This window comes from Alligator sinensis, unplaced genomic scaffold (assembly GCF_000455745.1).
Source record: "Alligator sinensis unplaced genomic scaffold, ASM45574v1 scaffold135_1, whole genome shotgun sequence".
Classification (NCBI taxonomy): Eukaryota; Metazoa; Chordata; order Crocodylia; family Alligatoridae; genus Alligator; species Alligator sinensis.
The window spans coordinates 1096404-1119917 of NW_005842293.1; the positions used below are offsets into that span (position 1 = coordinate 1096404).

At 45.9% G+C, this 23514-nt stretch overlaps 1 long non-coding RNA gene across 1 annotated transcript in view; it reads left to right on the forward strand.

The window, feature by feature from the left end:
* The window catches only part of LOC102376710, a 95004-nt gene extending 74870 nt beyond the window's left edge, over positions 1-20134 (forward strand). Inside the window, exons 3-4 of the long non-coding RNA XR_324386.2 lie at positions 14759-15692; positions 19517-20134. This is a non-coding gene — a long non-coding RNA (uncharacterized LOC102376710). The remainder of the gene's footprint in view (positions 1-14758; positions 15693-19516) is intronic.
* Positions 20135-23514: the final 3380 nt, after the last annotated feature.

The window sequence follows — 23514 nt, forward strand, 5'->3', positions numbered from 1 at the left end:
TTATTTCAGGCATTTCACTTGATAGGTTTGTTTGTGATGCTATTCAACCCTTGGTATGAAAATCACAAGACACTTTCAATTTGCACCAAAAGCCTCGTAATAGAGAAAAAATCTACCCATATTGTCAAGATCAATTCTCATGCTTTCTCTCTCTCCCTCTTAGGTTTAACTTGGGCTAGCAACTACCTCATCCCCCCTCACCACCTTATTTCAACTAACTCTACTTGATCAGAGCCTAAAATGTTTGACCCACCACTGGTACATTTACTACTTCACGCAAAGTCATTAAGCACACGTGGGTTATTCAAGTGATGCTCTTTTTTCTTAGCCTCTCTTTCAATGTCTATCCAAGTACTGCCCATCTTATTCCTGCCTCTGGTTTGCTCCAAGCCACTTTATTTTGAACCTTTTATGTAAAGGATTCTGGTGGGGAGGGAGTAGGAGGGCAATGCTCCCTGCACCTTTTGCACACTAGGGTCCTCCAGTCTTAGTAAAGGAAGGGGAAGGGGACAGTGGCAGCTCAATCTGTGGGGATATGGCCCCCTATCATGTGGATCCAGGCCCATGACAGTGGGAGGGTGTGCACACCCCCTTCAGCAGTGTCATGCAGAGAGCTTGTTGTGCATGAACCACACCGTCAGGGAGGACTGGGGGAGGGAGGGAGGTGGGTTGTGGCTACAGTCCCTTGCTGTGATCCTGGTTGCCAGTGAGTTCTTCCCACAACACATTCAGCAGTGTCTCAGCCGGGAGCGATCCGCAGCCTTTTTTGCGCACGCGGGCTGTGGCCAGCAGCCCGGGCACGCGGGGTCGGAGAAAACGGGCGACGAGCTAGAATTAGGCACGGACACTTAGCGGTTAATTTAAAGATTATTTTACTTACACCAAAGATGGTTGCGGTGCAGGCAGGAAAACTTGCTTGAGTTGCGGTTACAGATAGGAAAGATAAGAGGCGGACTAGAGTTCCTCCTGTGAACACTCTTCTAGCCCATCTGGTTGGAGGCTCTAAACCGCGAGCCTGTCGTGCCAACCGAAGAAAGTACTCGTCCGAAAAGAGCTCTGAATAAACTCACACGAAGTTTGCTAGGCTCCGTGGGTCCTTCTGCTCACTCACTCACTCGAAGTTTGCTAGGCTTCGTGGGTCCAGTTCCTTTGCGTGCAGGAAGGGATACGTCTAGGAATCTATCGGTGACGGGGAGTGGCTAGAGGCTGATCAGACCTCTGTTGCCTGCTTAAGATACACGCTGGGTTCAATAGGCTCCGCAGCGCTTAGAGATCTTCACACAGCGTGAAGTCTCCTCCTCCTGGTAGTCGTGGAGTCCTCCAACTTGGGTGAAAACCACACAAGCTTTTTATACGGCTAGCAAGCCAATCACTAGCCGCCACGTGTGCATAATTTCACGTGAACCAATATTGGGGCTCGAATTAGCATACAAATGGCGGGAATTCTTTGCAACGTGCATCTCTGTGCTGCAACAAAGAAATGCACCCTGCAAAGAAAGCTACTAATTGGCGGGAATTCCCTTGCACCGGGGTTCTCTTTTGCAGCAGAAAACTCCACCGTGCAAAGAAATTGCAATTTAGCGGGAACAATTTAGCAGTGCTGAAGCGCACACACATCAAATCACACCTTTGGGTTGTGACGAGCAGCAGGGGAAAGGAGGGGTTGAGAGGTGGAGATCTGGAGCTGGTGAAAGCAGGGACTGTTTGTCCCTACCAGCTGCTTCTCTCTTTTTCCTGCTGCTGATTTGGGTGGGAGGAGGGGAGGAAGAGGAAGGGGGAAGAGCCAACAGCATCAGTGTTTGTCCCCTGGCTCCGGGTAGAAATGGTGCTGATCAGCAGATGAGCTCATGGAGCAGCTCACAGAACATGTGGAGCTCCCAGCAGGAGCGTTGCTGACGTGCTGCTGAGCTCTCAGAGCTCACTATACATGTGGCACATAACCAAAGCGGGGCTGCAACTCTGGCAGTGCATCTACCTTGATCCTTCCTTGCCCCCTCACCCTTCCCAGACCAAAGTTCATCAGGTCTCAGGAGTTCTCAGTTCTTGCAAGACGCAAGCTCTTGCGAGGGAGATTGGCTAGATCAGTGGTCACCAACCAGTCGATCTCAGTTCATCAGAGGCTCCACTTTTGGGAGCGGCAGGATGCACGTGGCTGGGCTGAGCCATGCCCCCTGCTGCCAGGCCTGGGCTGGGTAAGTAGAGTCAGAGCCCGGATGGTTTGTCCAGGAAGCGGGGCAGGGGTAATCTTCACCATAAAAAGGTTGGGGACCACTGTTCCTGGTTTGGGCATGCTTCCGGGCAATTTCTACCAGGAGAGCAGCAATGCTTCTCGTTGGCACATAACTCTTGTATGTGGTCTTAGTAAGTTGATGGCATAGAATAGAGATTGTCAGCAGGGGTGCCATGGTACCTTAGGGTGCCTTGAGATCCTTTTGAAGGTGCTGTGGGATGCCACACAATGTTAACCCTGTTAAGTTTACAAACATGATAAGATAAACCCGGATATTTCAAATAGAAATACACAGCTATAAGGATGCTATGGATTTTAGCTCTTTCTGGGTTTTTTTGCAGCAGAAAAACTGCTCTATTATTTTTATGTAGGTAAAATAAGAGTGAAAAGTAGGAGGTAGCATTTTCTAAGCTGTCTCTCGGGTCTACCCAGTAGTGGCTTGAGCCTAAAAAAGGTTGGGAATCTCGATACAAAACATCAAAATCTGCAAGATTAACTTAATTTTTGCATCCTTTATTATTTATTTTTGCTTATTTGCATAGCAGCAGGACCAGATGAGGTCAGGTTTGCTTGCATTATTTCATAGATTTCATAGACATTAGGGCTGGAAGGGCCCTTGGAAGATCATCGAGTCCAGCCCCCTGCCCAAAGGGCAGGAAGTCAGCTGGGGTCATAGGATCCCAGCAAGATAAGCATCCAGTTTCATCTTGAAGGTGTTCAATGTAGGTGCTTGAACCACCTCCGATGGCAGGCTATTCCAGACCTTGGGGGCTCGGACAGTACAGAAATTCTTCCTTATGTCTAGCCTGAAACGGTCTTGTAGTAGTTTATGACCATTCGACCTAGTCGTCATCCCTTGGGGCGCTCTGGTGAACAAACGTTCCCCCAGATACTGGTTGTCACCCCTGATAAACTTGTAGGTGGCCATCAGATCACCCCTGAGCCTGCGCTTTTCCAGGCTAAAGAGCCCCAGGGCTCTCAGCCTGTCATCGTAGGGTCTGCTTCCCTGACCTCTGATCATGCGCGTGGCTCTTCTCTGGACTCTCTCAAGCTTCTCCACATCCTGTTTGAATTGTGGAGCCCAAAACTGGAAGCACCCCAAGTCTCTTTCTTCCATAGTGCTAGCCAACATAGCACTGCCGAGCCTATAAGGATGCTGCGGGTTTTTTTTTCCCAAGGTGGAGAACCTTGCATTTATCGGCGTTGAACACCATCAGATTCTCGTCCGCCCACTTGCTGAGCCTGTCCAGGTCAGCCTGGATAACCTGCCTGTCTTCTGGTGTGGATGCTTTTCCCCAAAGTTTGGTGTCATCGGCGAACTTGGCCAGTCCGCTTCTGACTCCAGTGTCCACATCATTAATGAAGATGTTGAACAGTATGGGTCCAAGGACAGAGCCTTGGGGGACCCCACTGGTCACAGGACACCACGATGAGTGACTTCCATCAATTACTACCCTCTGGGTCTGACCCCGGAGCCAATTTTCCAGCCAGTGGATCGTGGAGGACCCCAGGCGACAATTGGCCAGTTTCTCCAAGAGGGGATCATGGGAAACCAGATTGAAGGTGTTTTTGAAGTCAAGATATATGACATCAATCTCTTCTCCCTTGTCCAGGTGATAGGTCACCTAGTCGTAGAAGGAAATGAGATTGGTCAAGCAAGACCTACCCGCAACAAACCCATGCTTGCTATCCCTTAAGATGTTGGTGTCGGCCAGTCCATTAAGGATGGCCTCTTTAATAAACTTTTCTAAGATCTTCCCCGGGATAGAAGTCAAGCTAATGGGCCTATAGTTAGCCTGATCCACTTTCCTCCCTTTCTTGAAGATAGGCACCACATTGGTCTTCTTCCAGTCTTCAGGCACTACACCAGAGCGCCAAGAGTTTTCAAAGATCCGTGCTAGAGGCTGGGCTATGATGCTCGCCAGCTCCTTGAGTACCCTGGGGTGAAGATTGTCAGGGCCAGCTGACTTGAAGGTATCCAGCTTCTCAAGATGTTCCTTCACAAAGTCAACGTTAATGGAGGGCAGGGGATCACCCTCACCCGGACTTCCGTAAATAAACCTTACAGTCTGTGTGTCTCTCTATATGTTGTATACTTGACCTAAATTGTTCCAGTTTAAGTATATGAAGAGAAAGTAGGGGATAAATATCTTAAATGGAGAGGGACGTAAAGTTACAATAAAAATTTATGATAATTAGTAGAATGACTAGTGATGGCCACATGGCACCCCAAGTAATCTCCTTGGGTATGAATGAAACATGAAGTCTTATCAGCAAGTGGTAGTGATAGGTGAGCATAGATAATGAAGAGGAAATGCAGGAAGAGCAGCAAAAAGAATGATGCCATCAATGCTAACTTCAGCTGGACAAGAGTAAAAATAGAGCCTGCAGCTTATTTTTGTGGTGGGAGTGGATAGCAGGGTGGATTTCTCAACCATCACCTGGACTTGAACAGATCTTTGGATCTAGATTAGGGAATGGAGACCTTTTATTTAATGTCTGGCTGACATCATGCATCCTCTTTAATTGCATATCTGCTGTCATCCTGTGGACCATGTTACCAAATGTCACATGTTGCAGGATGCAAAACAAAAAAGATTAGGCATTTATATCAATAACAAGAACCTGCAGGGTTCTTTAATCACCATCTGCATGAGTGTTTGAGGGGATATAAGCCCTCAGGCCATAAATCAACCTCAAATTAGTGCAGGGTATGAGGAAACTTTCCCATTTATCCCTATATCAGGATCTCGTCCATCTTCCAAAGTTTAGGCTGCTACTACTGGGGACAGAATTTTGAGATAGATGGGCTCGTGGTCTGATCAGGTATGGTATTTCCCATGTCTCTGCTATCCTCTTAAAGCCAGTTGCTGTCAGTTATTGCAGACTGATGTGATTGTTTTCTCAACGCCTGCAAACGTTATCAAACGTTGAAATGCATCGATGTTTTGCAGTGTCATCAGTGTTTTGGACAGAGCAGGACTGAGGTGTTGGCATTATTTTTCAGAGGAAGTAGAGAGAACACATTTTTATCACTTGGAGCCTTATAAACGAGGAGCGCTGGTGAAGATCAGAGTGATGGGTGCTGGGGTGGGTGTTTTTTCTATCACTTGAGTATGTCCTAGAGAGGTCTTCCATCAGATTGCTCCCCTGAACCAACATTGTTTAGTATGTGAGATAAGACAGGAAATTCAGCATAAAAGGTCACTGTGGCAGGCAGGTGATTAGCACAAGTGCAATGAAATGAAGATGATTTGAGTGCCAGCTGGTGGGAGTAAGTCTTTCAGTTGTGTCTGGTCAACTGAGGTGCCAGTTCCAACTCTTGCACACTTTGCTTGCAGAGCAAATACAGAGCCGAAATCCTCCCCTTACTGATTTGCATTTGAATCTTGCTCTTGTTGTGATGGAATGGCATTAAAATTTCCAATATCTGTTTCCTGGTGATGCTGATATTACTCTCCTGCTTTCCCTGCTTCCATTCACTGTTCCTCTTGCTCCCCACTGCTTCTGTTATAAATCTGCTTCATGCCTTGTAGTCTGTGGGATGGACGCTTCTCAGCCTCTGTGATGGTGTGCCCATAGGCTAGGAAGTAGTGGAGTTTTCTAATGTGCATTGCAGCTGGCTAATAGGTAAAGAAAATATCATTCTGTGGCTCTTCCATTACCAGTTAAAAACTGTAACTAGATCCAAAGTTAGTCTTGTATTTAAGGGTGCCTATAGATGTTTAGGGCCCTGCTCTAACTCATGCTGCTTTACATAAAGTACCATGAGGTAGAGCCTCCCCCTCAACCCAACAGATGTTCACCTGTTGGATTGGCTGGGGAGAAAACTGGGGGGCTGGAGCTTACCTGGGTTGGCCTCTGAGGAAGTTTCTGAGCCAGCCCTCTCCCCAGCCCTGTCCCTCCCTCCCAGCTCTGGGGCTGTCAGTGGGGGAAGGAGGGAGAGGGGGAGCAGCAATACAGAGTGGCTGGCTGCTTTGAATGGCCAGAGCTGGAGAGGGGTGGAGGTAGATCGGAGCCCCCCTTGCCTTGCGGTCCTTCCCAGCTACTCTGGCTGCAGTACTGGGGTGAGCTGGGCTGGGCCTGCAAGGCAGGGTGGCACCGTTCCACCATGCACCCCCCACCCCCCCTTAGCTGTAACCATTCAAAGCAGCTGGCAGCTGCGATGGCTTCTCCTTCCCCTGCTGACAGCCCTGCAAGGTGGGAAAATTTAACCCTGGTGGGATCACACGTTCCCTAAGGTGCTCTATTTTATAGCGCCTTCATCTGTTACCTCATTTGTCCAGGGCTAATTTTTTGTGCAATTGGCCATTTTAAAAGTGCTTTGCAGCCATGCATGCATATTAAGTCACAGTTGTAGAGCACTTTCAGGGGCCTGATCATGTGAACAATGTAATTTATACACCCTTAATTTATACTCCTTTAAAAAGAGGCTTGATGCTTACAATGCGTTTATTGCTTGTTTCAGGGAGTAGCATTTTTATCTCACCAGTGCTTTGCTGCAGTCTGTCTTGAATTAGTATTAGTCATTGGGGTTTTATACCCTTCCAAAGAAAATAAATGTGCTGGAAACCCATTTTCCATACAGCTTGGTTGTAACATTTCTATAAGCAATAGCTCCAAAGAAAGAATGTACTGAGTGATAAAAGAGCACCAATGGAGTAGTCTCCAAGCAGAAAAACTGTGTTGCTTTATAGCTTCACAAAGGTGGAAATTAAAATATATTCAAAATAACAACCCCAAACAGAGCTTCAACTCCAAAAAGGAGATGTGCCAGAGATGTCAGGAAATCCATTAGGGAATTAACTATTGCCTTGGATCTTAAGAGGAATGAGCTCAGAAGATGATGTGAGCCATATAGAACTCTAAGGTAGATAGAAAGTTTGAGTAACATATAGGTGAGTAATTAAAAGAAAAATGTTTTAGCTAATAATGTGGGAGACCCAAATTCCATCCTGAACACTTAGGCTTAGTACAATCAAAAAGCCCGAGGCTGAATCAAATCAGTCGTTGCAGGTCAGTCTAAGCTGCATAGATTGAACCAATAAGCAAGTGAACAGGCATTCACTTTTGATTCCAGAAATGCAGCCACATTTCTGGTCCAGGCCAGAAGCTGGGTGGGGTGCTAGAGCGTGCTTCCCTGCTTAGCTGGAGTAGACAGCTTGAGCCAAAGCTAGCCCATCCACCTTACGAGGGGGAGGGTGTTGCTGGGGAGGTGCAAAACATTTTGGGATGCTGGGGGACTGTGAACTAACTTAAATCTGGAAGGGATCTGGGACAGAAGTTCAATAAACCAATTTAACTTAAATCAATGAAGTCTGATGCTACATCCATCCAGGTTTATCTTAAACTGGTTTTGACCATTTTGGAAGTGGTTTATGTGTACTGAATTTCTGTTGTGTTACGGATTTGAAACAGTTTCCAATCACTTATACTAGTGTATGTGTAATTTCTGTCCCTAGCTTTAGAATAGCTGTTACCTAAGTGCTGATGTGAGCAGTAGGGCTGTGTGAAGCTTCGATCCCTGATTTTGATTCGGTGGAGATTTGGTCCTATTCGGTGGCCGAATCTCTGAATCAAATCGGAGGACCCTTTAATCTCTCCGAATTGAATCAGAACCCTCTGAATTGATTCAGAGAGATGCAGAAAGATTCAGCGATTTGGACATAGACACAGCTTTAAATGTTTTTTCTACATACCTCTAGGTAGCAGGTGGCTTGTGAATGCTGCGATGCTGGGGCAGATGAAGCATCCCAGAGGAGTGCGGGGGGCTCACCAGTGCGCTTGGCAGCAGACCCAGAAGTGGACCAGAAGCACTTCTGGTCCACTTGTGGGTCTTTCAGGGAGTGTGCAGAGGCCCTCCCCCGCACACCCCCAGCTTGGTGACTGGTGCCTCCTGGGTTGGGGGGGCACCCAGGGTCCCCAAGCCGGGGTGGGGAGTCACTGAGGCGGGGGGGGGGCAGTGAGTTCCCTGGCAGACACAGAAGTGGACCGGAAGTACTTCTGGTCCACTTCTGGTTTTGCTGCCAAGCATGTGGAGGCCCTCCCCCGCTACCCCGCACTCCTGTGGGATGCTCCACGCACCCCAGCATTGCAGCATTCACAAGCCACCTGCTTCAAGGTATGTAGAAAAAATATTTAAAGCTGTGTCTATGGCTGAATCGCTGATTCTCTGAATCAACATTGAATCTTCAGATTCGGATTTGGCCGAATCGAATCAGGGACAGTGATCCAAATCAATGAATCGAAACACTGTCCCTGATTTGGGCCAAATCCAAATTGAATTGAATAGGGTCTTCGCATACCCCTAGTGAGCAGTTGTACTTGGAATATGTCATGTAGGCAGCTGATTTTGGAAATGGGAGCCCCTGAAAGCAATGTTCCTATGTGTTTAGAGCTGCTTATAGAATTAGCCAGGGAACAGACTCTCCACCATGGAGAAAATTTAGAATTTTTAGACTTGAGCTTTTTCCTCCCTGAAAGAGAACAAAAGCCCTGAATTCAAGCTCGTCGCATAACTGCAATCCCATACCACTGCATTTTGGAAGCACCAAGAAGTTTCTATTGCATAAGAACATTTTGCTATTTCCAAAGTAAAATACGTTTCTTGAGACCCCCAAGATTTCTCCTAGCTGCCAGGAATTCTGGGAGGTGACTGCTTGTAGAGCCCGAGAGCTGAGCCTCAATAGACAGACTGTGGCAGAACCAGTGAACATAAGGAGCCACGTGAGCTGACAGGAGGGCCGGCAGGTAGATTAAGTGCTCATTGCTTCAGTGGAATCAATACGTTCCCATGGGACAGTTCAGGTCAGTAGGACCAGCATTTTCTGTAGGCAATTTTCAACTAGGTTCTGGCCTGTGGCAATTATAAACTTACTTTTTTTATAACCCTTATGGCAAGTTACAACCTGATACACAGAGAGAGCTCAGATCTTCTTTAAAAAGCTATGTCTGAGGTGGGAGTTTTGATATTTAGCACTCAAAAATATAAAAGACAGATCACAGATCAGATGCTCTCCACAGGTCAGGTGGTTCAGTTCACAAACTGGACGTTTAAATGTGCTGCATAAGAATGAAGAGATTTCTGCTTTTCCTGTCTCCGCACTGAGTCATTCCTTAGCTCTAAATCTTACTACCTTTCTTGTAGCCTGTCATGATGCGGCCCCTTTTGCTTTCTTTCTTCCCAACACATTCTAATTCCCACTCACTTCACACATCTCTTGTTCCCCGTGCACTGCTTCTTTGCAGAAATGTACAGCACGCTACATTAATAGCTCTGACCGCGTGAGACAGGCTCCTTGGTTTATGAAGACGATGTGGCATAGTTCCACCACTGTCTGTACAGCCTGAAGTCGCCTTTCTGTGGCCATGCAACTTTTTTCTACTTTGTCTACTGAGAGGTGCTGGTGTGGCTCTATCTAGGTGCCTCACAGAAGTGGAAAAACTGTGGCCTTGTGACCCAGTGCCAGGGTGCAAGAGGCAGGGTGGCTTTACTTTCTATCTCTTTTCCCTTTCCATGAACTGAAGTCCCGTTGGCTTTACTGTCTTTCTCTTTTCCCTTTCCATGAACTGAAGTCCCTTGCCCGCTCCTTTTGTTAGCACTTACCCTTGCTGGACCTAGTATAGTTTTCAGAAGGGAAAGGTCTTAGGAATGAAGTTATTTGACATTGCATGCAGAAGATGCTGTCTGACAGTGGGAAGAAGGGAAATATTGATCCAGGGTCATAGGCAAATGTCTTCATATTAGAAGAAGCCCCACGGGCTCTTTAAGAACTGAGGTCCTGTCTACTCTCGAAGGGTATTAAGCTTGTTTTCAAAGTCTATAGATCGGTGTTTGTTTCCAGAGCTTGCATGATGCTGCTGTGTCTCTGACAGAAGCTATTTAAGGATGACAATGTCAGTATTTATTGTACGTGCTCTCAAAAGTGATGGTAATTTCTCCCCCAAGCTCTAGTTCTGGGTGAACATTTACACATTAGATGAACCCTAAGCCCTGCACATTTCCATTAACTATAGTTTGTTAAATCATTCTGGATACCAAATATCGAGGGTCCATTTGAAGCTATGGTGAATCTTGTACTATAATTCTCTTGATTGCACATTCTTGCAGAGCAGGTGACATCTGATTAACCCAGGGCAATTAAACAAGAAGTATCACAGAACACTGAATAAAAGGTCTTTGCAAAAGATGCCATGAACCTAAAAATGTTTGGTATAGTCTTACATGTTTTTTGTGTTATGGTTCAGAGCTGGCATTCCTTATGAACAGGCCAGTTTTGAGACCAGTTGCTTGAACAAGATCCCAAAACATGCTGGTTACCCCATAGTCATCAGGCATCTCTGCACTGCACGCCACTACTTTGTCTTCATCTCTTTTCCTTTCTTCTCCATCTTTCTTCATTCATTCCTTGGTCTTTGTTTCCCATCCCCTCCGGTTTCTTACTAACTCTGTTGTATGTCCTGCCCCTAGGGTAGCCCATGCATCTTTATGGTTTATGGGCAACAGGTATCCACAAAAGTAAATTTAGCAAGCAAAGCATCGAGTCTTCATTTTCATACCACTGCATTTCCTGAAAGGCTTGTGGATGGATTGCTGTGTAGTTTAGTGAATTAAACTTCCTCATACCTGAGGCTGGGGAATTTGAACTCATCCCACAGAAAACTGGCTGAAAATCAATCAGCTCAGATAGATGTACAGAGCTCACTGGGGAATTGCAACCAGGCAACTCCATCCTGAACTACTAGGGTATGGCAACAGCCTGCCTTCCCACTAATTCAGTTGTCTCCAGGGCATTCACGGTAAGCAGGACCAGGAAACAAATTTTAATATAACTGCACAAATGAGTAGTCTAGGAGGCATAACACAAGGTGATGGCTAGCTGTGCTACTATAGGCACAGTTGATGCAGTATTGTTCATCCATGTGTGCATGCCTATAGAAATATCAAGCATATATGCAAGTACCTTGCAGGAAGCTAAAAGTATTTATCAGTTCACTGTTCCAAAATGTGATTCTTTGCATGTTTCTCAAAAAGGGAGCACTCACTTATGAAATAATAGGAAGTGACAGCTTCAGTTGGCTGTAGCATTCATCTCCAGAGATGGCTACATTTCAGTGGTGCATTAAGTGACTGCTGTATGCATAGTTTGTATGCCTTTTACCTGATTAGCATCGGTCTGCTGTTAACACACCCCTAGTCTTTTCCATCATGGCAGTCTGTATGCATCTACGCATGACTGCATGCACTCAGTCATGATCAAATTTTACTATCTGTTGTGCTCTCAATCCTTTTTTTTGTTGGGAAGCTGGTAAGCTGATTTCAAAGAAGAGTAAGCATAACTCCCCCATCTCCTTGCTTGGGGCCTGGCAGCACCAGTGTGAAGCAGATATGGCCCTTTTGCAATTGCTCTTTGTGTGCTGAATTCTAGAAATGAGGGGATGTAGCAAACTTAGTGGTCCCCAGCTTATGCCAATAAACACATCTTATATAGCCCGAGAGAGATATAATTCATACGTCATAGCAACCTGCTGCATATCTATTCAGATTCCCAGCTCAGCTCAAGTTCACTATCCAACCTAAAAGCATTTTTAATTCACCAGTCATCATGCTTTATATTCGTGTTATGTACTGTCCCCATTATAGCATGGGCTTTGCTCTGACCTGTGAAAGAAATGGATCCTTAAAGCAGCATTACCCAGCATGAACTGTGTAGTCCTATGTGCTTATCTGCTAAGACAGGAGTGAGTTTTGGTGAGTTGTCAAGGGCTGCATAGGTAGCTCTGCTCCTTTGACAGTTGCCCCACCCCTAAGCCCTGACCTTTACCATCGTAAGTCCTTCCCCTTGCCCCTCCAGAAATACTTGGTGGGGGGGGGGCTGCTATTTTAGAACCAGAAAAAAACCAAATCATTAAAAGTCAAACACCTACTATAACATATTTAAATTTTATTACAAAAATATTTTGTCATGATTTGTTGTGTACTGTATATAGAGGTGATTGCATAATAACTCAAAATAAATTCTTAGTCTTGAATATTGTGGTATGTGTATGTATGGTAGGGTGTGGCTGTGTGTGTGGGGGCATATGGTATGTGGGGGGGTTATGGGGGCAGGGTATGGGTATATGGGGTTTGTAGGGTGTGAGGGATGGTGAGGTAGGGTGGGGGGACCCCTGCACTCCCCCCAGTGGGACACTAGCACCAGGTGAGGATGCTTAGGGTGCTGGTGTCCAGTGGGGCAGGGCTCCAGCCAGCCCTGCACATCATGGTGAGGGGCACAGCCCCTGACCAGGCAGTCTGCATCACTCCCCACACTCACTAGGCACTGGAGGGAAGCCCCAGGTGCTGGAGCCAGATGCCTTCTCTGCCCCTCAGGGGAAAGCTCCTGGGGATTCCCTCCTCTGCCGTGCAGCCCCAGTGGGGAAGGCAGTTGGCTCCAGCACCTGGGGCTTCCCTTTCATGCTGGGTGAGTGTGAGAGCTGCACATGTGCATGGGGAGCATTGGTGATAGAGGCTGCTCAGCGAGGTTGTGCTCCTCGCTGCAATGTACAGCACTGTCTGGAGCCACACCCTGCCTGGCGCCTGTGCTGGGCACGAGCACCGTGACTGAGCACCCCGCATGCTGTTGCTGTCAGTGCCACAGCCTGCCAGGGCTGCGCACCATGGGAGGAGTTTGGGGGGGGGGTCCCACATCCCTCATCCCTCATCCTTCACACCCACATGCTGCCCACCCGAGCTCTGCTCTGCTGCCACCACCCCCCTGAGCATGGGATTTGTACTGCCACCAGCCCCAGCCCCACGCTTCATGCTCCCACCCAGCTGCAGTCTTGCCCCCACCCCCACCCATGCCACTTCCTTACCTTCTGCCCAGAGCCATCAGGAGACCAGAGTAGCGGAGCAGGTCCCCAGGGGCTGCAGCAGTGACAGCAGCAGCCCTGCCTTGAAGCTGTGCTGGTGAGGCTGGGCCATTCTGCCCACGAGGGTTGGAGCGAGGTGCAATAGGGTATGTTTTGGGGTGTGCGTACATGTGGGTGCCTTGCTCCCACCCTTGTGGGTGGAAGGGCTGGGAGGGGCACAATTTGTTGGTGGGCACTATGGGCCGGGTGAAAGTGCTTGGTGGGTTGGATCTGGCCTGTGGGCCATATTTTGCCTGCCCCTGTATTAAGGCATGGCATAACTCTCTCTTGCACTGTCTGCTCTAATTTTGCTTTCAAAGTGATGCTTTAAAACTGAGAGACCTGGCCCAAAGCGAATCTTTTATGCTGTAGTAAAATTTCTGCCAAGGGCAAGAAAATGAAAATAAGCCCTTCCCCTCTGCCCCCCACTTCAAATGTGTGAGAAGCTGATTCCTTTCTAGATCAAAGATCAAAACAGGTCCCTGGTTCCCAATAACTGGAAGATGGGGCTTCTCAAAAGGGTCAAATTCATTTGAAGTTTGGTTAAGTAATAGGCCTACAAGATACCATTTAAACTTCTGGTGATCTAAGACTAAAAATAATGAGTTTGGATTTGTGCCAGAAATATTATATTTAGATCCTAGGGGATTTTAACACAGTACCAGTTTATACCCATTGGGATTCATTGTGTAATGCTCAGTGGTTAAACTTTCCCTCAGCTCTCGCTTAACTTTGATTCCAATTTTGATGAGAGACAGAAGCCAATTTAGAATCCAGATCTAACATGGACAGACCTGGCAGTATGCCACTGTCCATCTTTTCTCTTTTTCCAGCTCCAGAGTAGAAAGACTAACAGTGCAAACCACCACTGGAAGGTGAATTTTGCAGCTGTAATTGTGCTAAGAACCTTGATGCACACTGTGAAATGAAAGAGAGCGACAGCCTAACAGTCCCACTCCCTTAGGAAAAGGATATTTCCTTGTTGCAAGTTTGCAGTTTTTTGGTAAAACAAACAAACAAAAACATCCCCAGTACCTATGTTAATACAAGTTGGTAGGAAACAACGATTTAAGGTGCCAAGTCAGTTAATTCTGTCTTGCTATTTGTTCTATGCTCTCATGGGGCCTCGTTCAGCTCCCTTTGAATTCATTGGCACTGCTTTGACAGTAGAAGATCCTGCTCTCAGCTCCTGAATCAGTCAAATGCTTAAGCCTGGGTGCAACCTTAAGCAGGAACAATTCCACTGACTTGCTGAGGTCACTCAGCTGCTTCAAGTTAGGAGTGTACTTAAGTGCTTTGCTGAATGGAGACTTGTGCAGAAGTATACATGGCCCAATCCAGCAATTCTTGGCAGTGAGTAAATTTTACACTAGATGAGTAGTTCTGTTGAAGTCCGAGAGGATACTTGTTGGAGAATTGCTGACATGAATAACAGTTGCATGCTTAGGTCTTCTCCCTTCTCTTTCATTGGTGTGAGCAATAGTGCCCAAGAATGACAAGGATGTACACAGTTAACGATGGATCTCTTGAATTAAATGGGTGCTGTGGGAGCTTGGAGGGTAAGGACATAGACCTGTTGCAGCATGTTATATAAGGGCTTATTTTTTCACAGGAAAATTTTCTCTACCTTTTCAGATTTGAGGGAAAAATAGATTAAAACTTAAGGCGAAGAAGAGCTGGGCAAGGCACAGAAGATCATCGCTCTGTATCACTTCCACATTTCTACTGCAACCTTTCAGCTCTTTGGAAGTCACCTGAAAGGATAGCAGAACTGTGACAGATGAGCCTGAAGTTTTAAATATCGCTATAAGATGGATGCGTGATGGCAGCAGCAACAGGCACAAAGGTTACATGTACCCTCTGAAGCATCCCTGAGTAGTTCAGTGACAGATTTAATAAAATAAACAAATAAATAAATAAAAGCCAAATGGTTTTCAAGGACAAGATCCTTTCCTGCCAGCAGGCAAAAGGACATTCCACATAGGAGCCCATCTTCCAGCTGTTGGATAACATCGGAAGCCAGCATGAGAATGACTGTCACTTTTGGTGGCTTGCCCAACAGATTTTGTTCACAGATTTTTAAAATTTTTTTTTTAATAAAGCATGGCTCATGTAGCAGAGAAAATAATTTGAGCAGAGTGGAACTCAGGAGTTTCACTTCACAAATGAAGTCCTTGTCTCATTGGTATCAATGGTAGTTTCCCTCTGACTTCAAAGGTGCCAGGATTTCATCTTGCATGAAAAGTTTATTCATCTTCTCTCTTTGTGGTTTTGTGTATGCCCCCCATTTGCTGAGTGTCAAGCAGACAGATGATTTGAAAGAACTTGCCCCCTCCAACTGAAACATGGAAAGCCTCTAGCATTCTGCTGAGTGAGTATCTATATGGTAACAGGAGCCTAATCTTGTAAAGGCCAGAGGTTCAGGGGGCAGCCAGACCCAGACAACACCCATTAATTTAGGGTCCACCTTAATTATATATATCCTTGTAATACTTGGGGATTACTGCTGTAAAAATGGCAACTGGAAAGCAGGAGACTGAAAGAAAAGATCTTGGAGCAGTGGCCCAGAGTGAGTAGTGGAACAGTTCGCTTTTGCCTTTTTGCCTAAGTTTTATGTCGAAGAGCAAAACTATGCACTGACTCCTCCCCGGCTGGGGAAATGGGCCAGCTGCCTTGTAGGCAGGCAAGCAATTGCTTACACATGTGGAATCCAGAAGTGACCCGGGCTCTTCTGAAAGATTAATGACTTTCAATGAATTTCTTGAAGCCCCTTGCGAGGCACAACCGCTTAAACTGACTGAGTTTGCCTGGTTCCAGCTTCCAGTGCAAGGATTTTTTCTTTAATTCCCCTATACACCTACGGTATACTAAGGGAGAAAATGGGGAGTTAGTCACTGAAACCTATTCAAGTTTCTATGTGCCAAACTGTTACTGATTGCATTGGGATTGTGTGATTTGAGAGACTGCAGGACTGAGCACTTATAAAAGCCTAGGGCTCTATTTCATCATGGATGAGAAGACAATAACATTATCTTTGTTATGAATGGAAATGATTAAACACTGTGGGTTATAAAGCAAGACAGGAAGTTGTCAATAGAGGTGAGATTCATGTCCAGGATCGCAATTAAGTTTGGGGTTTTTCAGGCTAAATTCTTCTCTTGGATGGAAGAAAGATCCTACCGGCATTTAGCAGACATGAATATGCAAAATCTAAGCAGGGGTCCTTAGTTTCTAAAATGTCAATGTCAAGTCCTTAGTCCTCTTCCTGCCTAGGGATGTGTCTGTGTCACATAAAGAGAGAGCTCCTATGGCTGCTAGCCTGTGCTAAAGACCTATCAGGAAGGATGGCTCTACCTTGTGAACCGTTAATGAATGCAGAGAGTGGGCTACACGTGAAGCCGTTGCTTCCCAGTTGCACATTAGTGCACAAAGAAACATCAAAAGGAGTTAGCTTTGTCTCATTTGGAATGAATGAACTCAAGGATGAAAGCCACACAGTCCTTTAGGGCTGTTTTGCCCTCTCTGAACTATCTGTGTCTGCGGGCTGCTCCAACTAAATTACTTAGCTCTGTTTCTGCTAAATTGTCAGTGGAAAAAGCTACATTTCCTGGTATTAAGTAAAATAGGAGAGAAAGTAGATGGGAGTACAGTTGGTTTGGCAGGTAGAAGGAGGCACGTGGATTTTTTCTTTATAAATACGTGTGTATTTTTACATACTCTTTCCCCCTCCTAAAAGATATGCCTTCATGGTGGTGAAAGATTTAAGATGAACTCATTAGTGTAATGCATGTAGACTTAAATCCCTTAGATGCTGAATGCTGAGTGATAGGGAAGGGAATATTTGGTTAAGCCCAAGAATCTCTGGGTAGCAGGACCGTGGGTCTTGGGAAAAAAAAAACCCTGGAAAAACCTGGAAATTGTTCTTCACTCTCATCTTTTACAAATAATTGGAAAATGCTTATCCAGCCCAATTCCTACCATTGTTTTGCTTGGTTGAAATGCTTTGTAAATCTAAAGACTAAAAAAAAAATCACAGAGGTTTATGTAAACAAAATGTTTACTTCCGGCTTCAAGCCCCTCTCCCCACCGAACAAACTAATGGGTCTTGAGCAAGAAGTGGTGTTACCTTTACTATAAGCATTGAAATTAATGCAAAAGTTGAAAATGAGAGAGAGCTTGAATAGGTTGTATTGGACTTTTACACAATGGAAATGTCACAGTGTCCCAACAGACTATGGCATAAAAGCACTATTCTAAGAAAAAAATAATTGGGCAATCAGAAACCATGTGGATTCTAAGGTTGGAGTTATGTTCGGAGACCATTGATATGGGGGGGGGGGTTGCTATTCTTTTCTTCATATTACTTTTGGACAGGGGTTTCTTTGCAGTTTTTACTTATATTTAATTCTCATAAAACTAAAAGGGAAAACATAGTAGCAACCTATGGAATGAATGCTATGTGACACAGGTCATAAGTTTCAGTGACCTTACTACTTGTTTTGTGATTAGAGAAAGGGACTAGAGACTATTTTATGAGCTTGTCTCTTTATACACTTCGTATTCAAACCAAAGATACAGAACTGGAATAATGTCCCGCTTTTTGTCTGCATTGCCTGTTTTTGGGCAGTGAGAATTGTCTCCTTAAGGAAGCACCACCATTCCTGAATTCCCAAATCATCCAGTCGCTGGTCACAGAGGGCCTCTCCGACTAGCCTCCTGAGTTTGCCAAAGTCTGCCTTTCTGAAATCTAGGACTTCTGTTCTGCTGATTGACTTCCCAGTCTTACAGTGGATGGTGAACCTAATGAGGTCGTGTTTGCTGTTGCCCAGAGTACCAGTAATCCTTTAATTCTCCTACCACCAAGATTAGTCTAATGTGCAGTAAAGCATCTTGTGATGACATGCCCCATGATTTGAATACAAGGGAAGGGAAGGAGAGGGGAGGGGCCTGCCAAAGGGCATAGCAGAGCACTTTAACCTCCCTGGACCTTCCACTGCTGACCTCAGGGTAGCTGTTCTTAGGCAGAAAGTCTTTAAAAACCATCTTGAATGGGAATTGCCCAACAAGAAATCGTCCATAAACTCGATTGTGTTAAGTATGCTTTAAAAAGGGATTGTGGATTCTTAGCCCATTACCTGGATTAGTTTTTAAAACCCTTTTGTTCCTATGGGTTCTTTGCTTGCTTGCCTCTCTGAGCACTGTACCCCTTCCTCTTCTCCCTCACCCTTTCTGCCTTTTGTATTCAAAGCATTCTCTCCATTTTGTACGCTGCTCTGTACACATCCTTTCACAGCATCTGATTAAGTGAGCGCCAGCACACACAAGCTTATACTATATATATCTGTAATTTAGTTAGTCTATAAGGTGCACCCTGCCTTCTGCTTGACTTCAGGCTAACACGGCTAACTACTTATTTTAATTATGACACATACTGAGCACAAGGATGCTGATACACGAAACATGCCTGTGCTTTAATTAGAGTGGCTCTCGGAGCTGCTGTAATTAAAATGCACCCCCTCCCCACCTCCGGAGCATGTGTGAAAGTGTCCTTACAGGCTAAATGAAACAAAGTCCACCTCTCTACCATGGAAAGCACCATACCCAGATGAATGAAAACAGACTGCAATCAGTTTGAATGCAAAACTGCTCAGGTATCTTCCTTCTGACCTGACAGAAACGGATGAATATTATTTATGCAATATAGAATGAGTTCATCTGTAAGGTGCCAACCCACCCTACCTTCTCCACAATTTAGTGAAGGGTTGATAGGAACAGCAGGGCTGAGATGTTCAGGATAGTGGGAGCTGCTTCACAGAAGTCTGTGGAGCTGCGGGGAATGACACATAGAGAAGAAAAAAGAAATAACCAGATGCTTTGAAGGGATGTTAGAAAATGATCTGAATGATGGAAAGAGTTGAGTTCACAGTGGTGGAGTGGAAAGCCTAGGGCAAGCTTATGGAGAATCCTAAATGCTCTAAGAGGGACATGTGGAGTTGGATTTTAGGAAAGAATTTTACATGAAAATTTTCTGAAGATGACTAATATTTTCACACCTCAGGGGTACAGGTGAGGAAGAAAGCTAGATACATTGGGGTGTGATGACTGTGAAAGCTTAGCTGGAGACCTACACATGAAATTTAAGTGACCAAATTAAAATAACAGTGCATCTTGCATAAGAATACAAAATCGTGACTGCAACCATGAGAAATAAAGCAATCCCAATTGGTCTAATCTCCTGTGCTAGTAGCAAATGTACCTAATGTTTTATTATGCTAAACCATTCATAAATAACTGCATATCCCTGCATGGCTATACTTCCTTGTTGACAAATCCTCCCTTGATCAAAGCATATTTCTTGGAACAGGCATTCAGTTTCTGTCTGGGGTTTTGCAGATGTCTCCATAGACCATCACCAGTGCAGACTATTGTGGATTCTACCTCACTGTTAAAACGACTACCTAAAACAGTATCCTGTAATCAATGCCCCAAGGTATCCTGTTCAGTCAATCAAGACCCATCATCATTTGTTTGAAGTTTCACCTCTGGACTGATTAAAAAAACAAAACAAAAAACTTGTAAAAACAAGTTTCACACCTGGACAACCCAAAACAGGATCTGAGCAGTTAGCGCAATTGTAGCGTGATGATCCCTTCCTACCTGCTTGGTCGGGACATTAATTGACCAACTATCAAGGAGGAATGCTTCGAAACCGTAGTATTGAACAGTACAAGAATGAAACAGAGTTGCCAGCAAAGTGTGCACTCTTAGAGAGAGAGAGAGAGAGAAATCATTACAACATTGTACCTGCACCCAGCTGATCTCTCCTGGGTGACGGATCCGCGCTCAGTGAAGAATGACAAGACTGGAAACCGCTTCCTGCCTGCATTGATGAGAGACTCTTGCAGTTAACATATGCTAGGACTTTTGTGATGGTTCATTTGCTGAATATTGAGAAGGAGTCTTTTTCTGTCATTTAGTTTTATAGCTCATTTGTGGTATTGTTATTAAAGCTTTTCTGTCATTAATCAAATTAGGTGTCGTGTCAATCCCGAACTGTACTAGGTTGGAATCCCTCTCTTGATTACAACAGGGTAATTCATGATGGGAGAGTTATGATCTATCTAAGGAATAAAGGGGCCGTGATGAAGGAAGAAGTATTCAGAGGTTAGTCTGATTTTGATTTTGTACCATGAACTTTGGTGTGACAAGCAGTCACAGCATTGGCCCAAAGTATCCATTCCAGGAGGATGGCCGGCATTTCAGAATGTAGGAGACCAGGGGCAATGAAAACTGAGCCTTATTTTCTTCTAATAGGGTATTTTCAGAGGAATCATCTCTAAACAGCATTTTCATTTGAAAAAAGAAGTTTAATCTATCTTGAAATATAGAACAAGGAGGTCTTGGGGTGAAAGAGCACAGAGGTGTCTCTCTGCGGACCCTGAAGTGAGTAAATCCATATCCAATTCATATAACTTTGGGTTGGCTGGCCAGCTTTTGATGTCATTTGAAGTGCTACACAAAAGATTCACTACAGAGATTATCTTTTAAGAATTTTAGTCCATTTACTGGGGGGGGGGGGGGGGGGGTGTGGTTGTTGGGTGTTTTTTAGAGAAACAAGCAAACAAGTTCCTTTTGTAATAACAGGAATAGGTTTTGTACTTCTGATATAAAATGGACCAGTCGTCTGCCAGCCTCCTCCCCAGAAAAAGTGTTCCATTTACATTCAGTTGCCTTCAGTTACAGTTATTCTCAGGCATTACCCTCAAATATTGGTATGAAAGCCAGGCATGGACTTGCTTACTAGGTTCATGTCTTCTTCAGGAGCCAAGGACCTATTGATTCAGCATGAAACATAGGAGCCCTTGAATTTATTTTATCAGTAGAGTAGACAAACCTGAAGATGCTACTGGTGTATCACTCCTCAAATGTGTGCCAAATGGAGACACTGCACAGACATTTAGATTCTACCTGCTTTGTTTCCATCCTTCTTGTGAATCTGCTGTTCTCTTGGAATATCTGCTTTCCCCAGGCAGACTAGAGGCTTGCATTTTTTCTATGTATATCTTAGGAACTGAGGTATGATGGCACCTGGTGTTCTTATCATAGGAAAACAGGGCTGGAAGGAATCTCAGAATTCATCTAGTCCAGCTTCCTGCTCAAGGCAAGACTGTCCCTGACTAAACTATCCCAGCTAAGTACCTGTTCAATCTGCTTTCAAATTTCCAAGGATGGAGATTACACAGCTCCTCTAGGTAGCCTGTTCTAGCACTTAACCACCCTCATAGGAAAACATTTCTTCCTAATCTCCAGTTTTAAATTTCCTCTGCTGCAGTTTGAGGCTGCTGTTTCAGGTCCTGTCCACTACATCCACAGGGAAAAGCCCATCTCCATCCTTGAATCACCCTTGAAGTATTTGAAGACTGTTTTCAAATCCCTCTTCAGTCTTCTCTGACCTTTCCTCATAAGTCATGCTTTCCAGGTCTCCGATCATTTTTTATCATTTTTGTTGCTGTGTGCTGGACCCTTTCCTTTCTGTCCACATCCTTCTTGAAGAGTGGGGCTCAAAAGTGTACACAGTACTCCAGGTGAGGCCCTACCAGTGCTGAATAGACCAGAAGAATCACTTCCTTTGATTTGAATGTGACACTTCTGTTAATACGACCCAGTATGCTGTTGGATTTTTTGCAACAAGAGCCTACTGTTGGCTTATTCTACTGTAACCTTCAGGTCCCTTCTCTATAGTACTGCAGACAAACCAGATATTCCTCAGTCTCTATTTGTGCATGAAATGATTCCATCCCACATGCAGGAGTTTAGATTTAGAATCATAGAAAATGAGAGTTGGAAGGGACCTCAGGAGGTCACCTCGTCCAACCCCCTGCTCATAGCAGGACCAGCCCCAACTAGATCGTCCCAGCCAAGGCTTTGTCTACCCAGATCTTAAAAATCTCTAAGGATGGAGATTCCACAATCTCTTTGGATAACCTGTTCCAGTGCTTTACTACCCTCCAAGTGAGGAAGTTTTTCTTAATATCTAACCTCAATTTCCCTTGCCACAACTTGAGACAGTTGCACCTTGTTCTGTCATCTGCCACCACTGAGAATAGTCAGGCTCAGAGGTGGGCAATTATTTCAGCTGGAGGACTGCTTAATGAGTTTTGGTGAGCTGTCAAGGGCTGCAAGGGTAACCCTGGCCCTTGACAGGTGCTCTGCCATCTTGGGGCTGGAAGTGCCACCCCTAAACCCTGACCTTTGCCACCAGACGTCCCTCCCCTTGCCCCCAAAAGCACTCCTTTTGGGAAGGCAGTTTGTGTGTATGTGGGGTGTGGGTGAGGGTGTGGATGTGTATGTGGGGGGTGAGTATGGGGTTTGTGGGAGGCTGTGAGTGTGTGTGTATGTGGGGTGTGGGGAGGTGAGTATGGGAGGGTTTCTGGGGGTATGTTCATGGGGATGTGTGGTTGTGTCTGGGTAGGTATGGGGTTTGTGGGGGAATGCGAGGTGTGTGGAGGGGGAGGGGGTGTGTGTGTGTGTGTGTGTGTGATGTGAGTGCATGTGTATGGTGGGGTGTGTGTGTGGACCCCTCTATGAACATGCCCCCCCACATTGTGCACAGCCCCTGCAAGCAGCAGTAGGCGGAGCCCCCTGGCAGTGCATGGTTCCTGCAGGCCCCAGGACTGAATGTGGCCAGGCTAGCAGCTCCATCACATAGGGCTCACATGTCCGAGCCCCATACTGCCGGGAGGAGCCCACCGTGATGAAGTTGGCGGTGTAGATCATGGAGCTTGGCCAGGAAAGGGGTGGAGCTGGCTTGGCTCCATAGTACAGAGCTCCCTGCCATTCCCCATGACCTGCACATAGCAGTGAGTGGGGCTGGGCCACTGGCTCCATTGTGCAGGGCTCCTCCCCAGAGGCACATGGCTTGGGTGGAGAACCCAAGACCTACATGTGAACCCAGGGCAATGGAGCCAGGTGGACTCCATGATCATGCTGGTCAGGGTTTGACATTTCTGTTGCCCTGCCCCACCACGGCCTCCACCCCGGGAGTCTAGGGAGAGGGTTGGGAGGGGGCGGGGCCCAGAGCACGCAGTTCCGGGCTAGCCGGAACGAGTGATTGGCTAAGGGAAAATCGCGGGAATTTCAAACCGCGTGCTTTAAAAGGCCGCGGTTTGAAATCCCACCGGCAGTTGGGGAGCAGGAGCGAGGGGAGCAGGGTGCACGTGTGCCACCCACACGTGTACCTGCTTACCTCGGCGGAGGCGCGGAGGCGGGGGCAGCAACAGCTGATTCCTCCCTAAGGTAAGTGGGGTAGAGAGCGCAGCACAGCTGAGGCGGATCCGGAGGGGAAGCCCTTCGGCGACGCCTTAGCTCGCCCGGCAGGGAGCCGCGCTCCC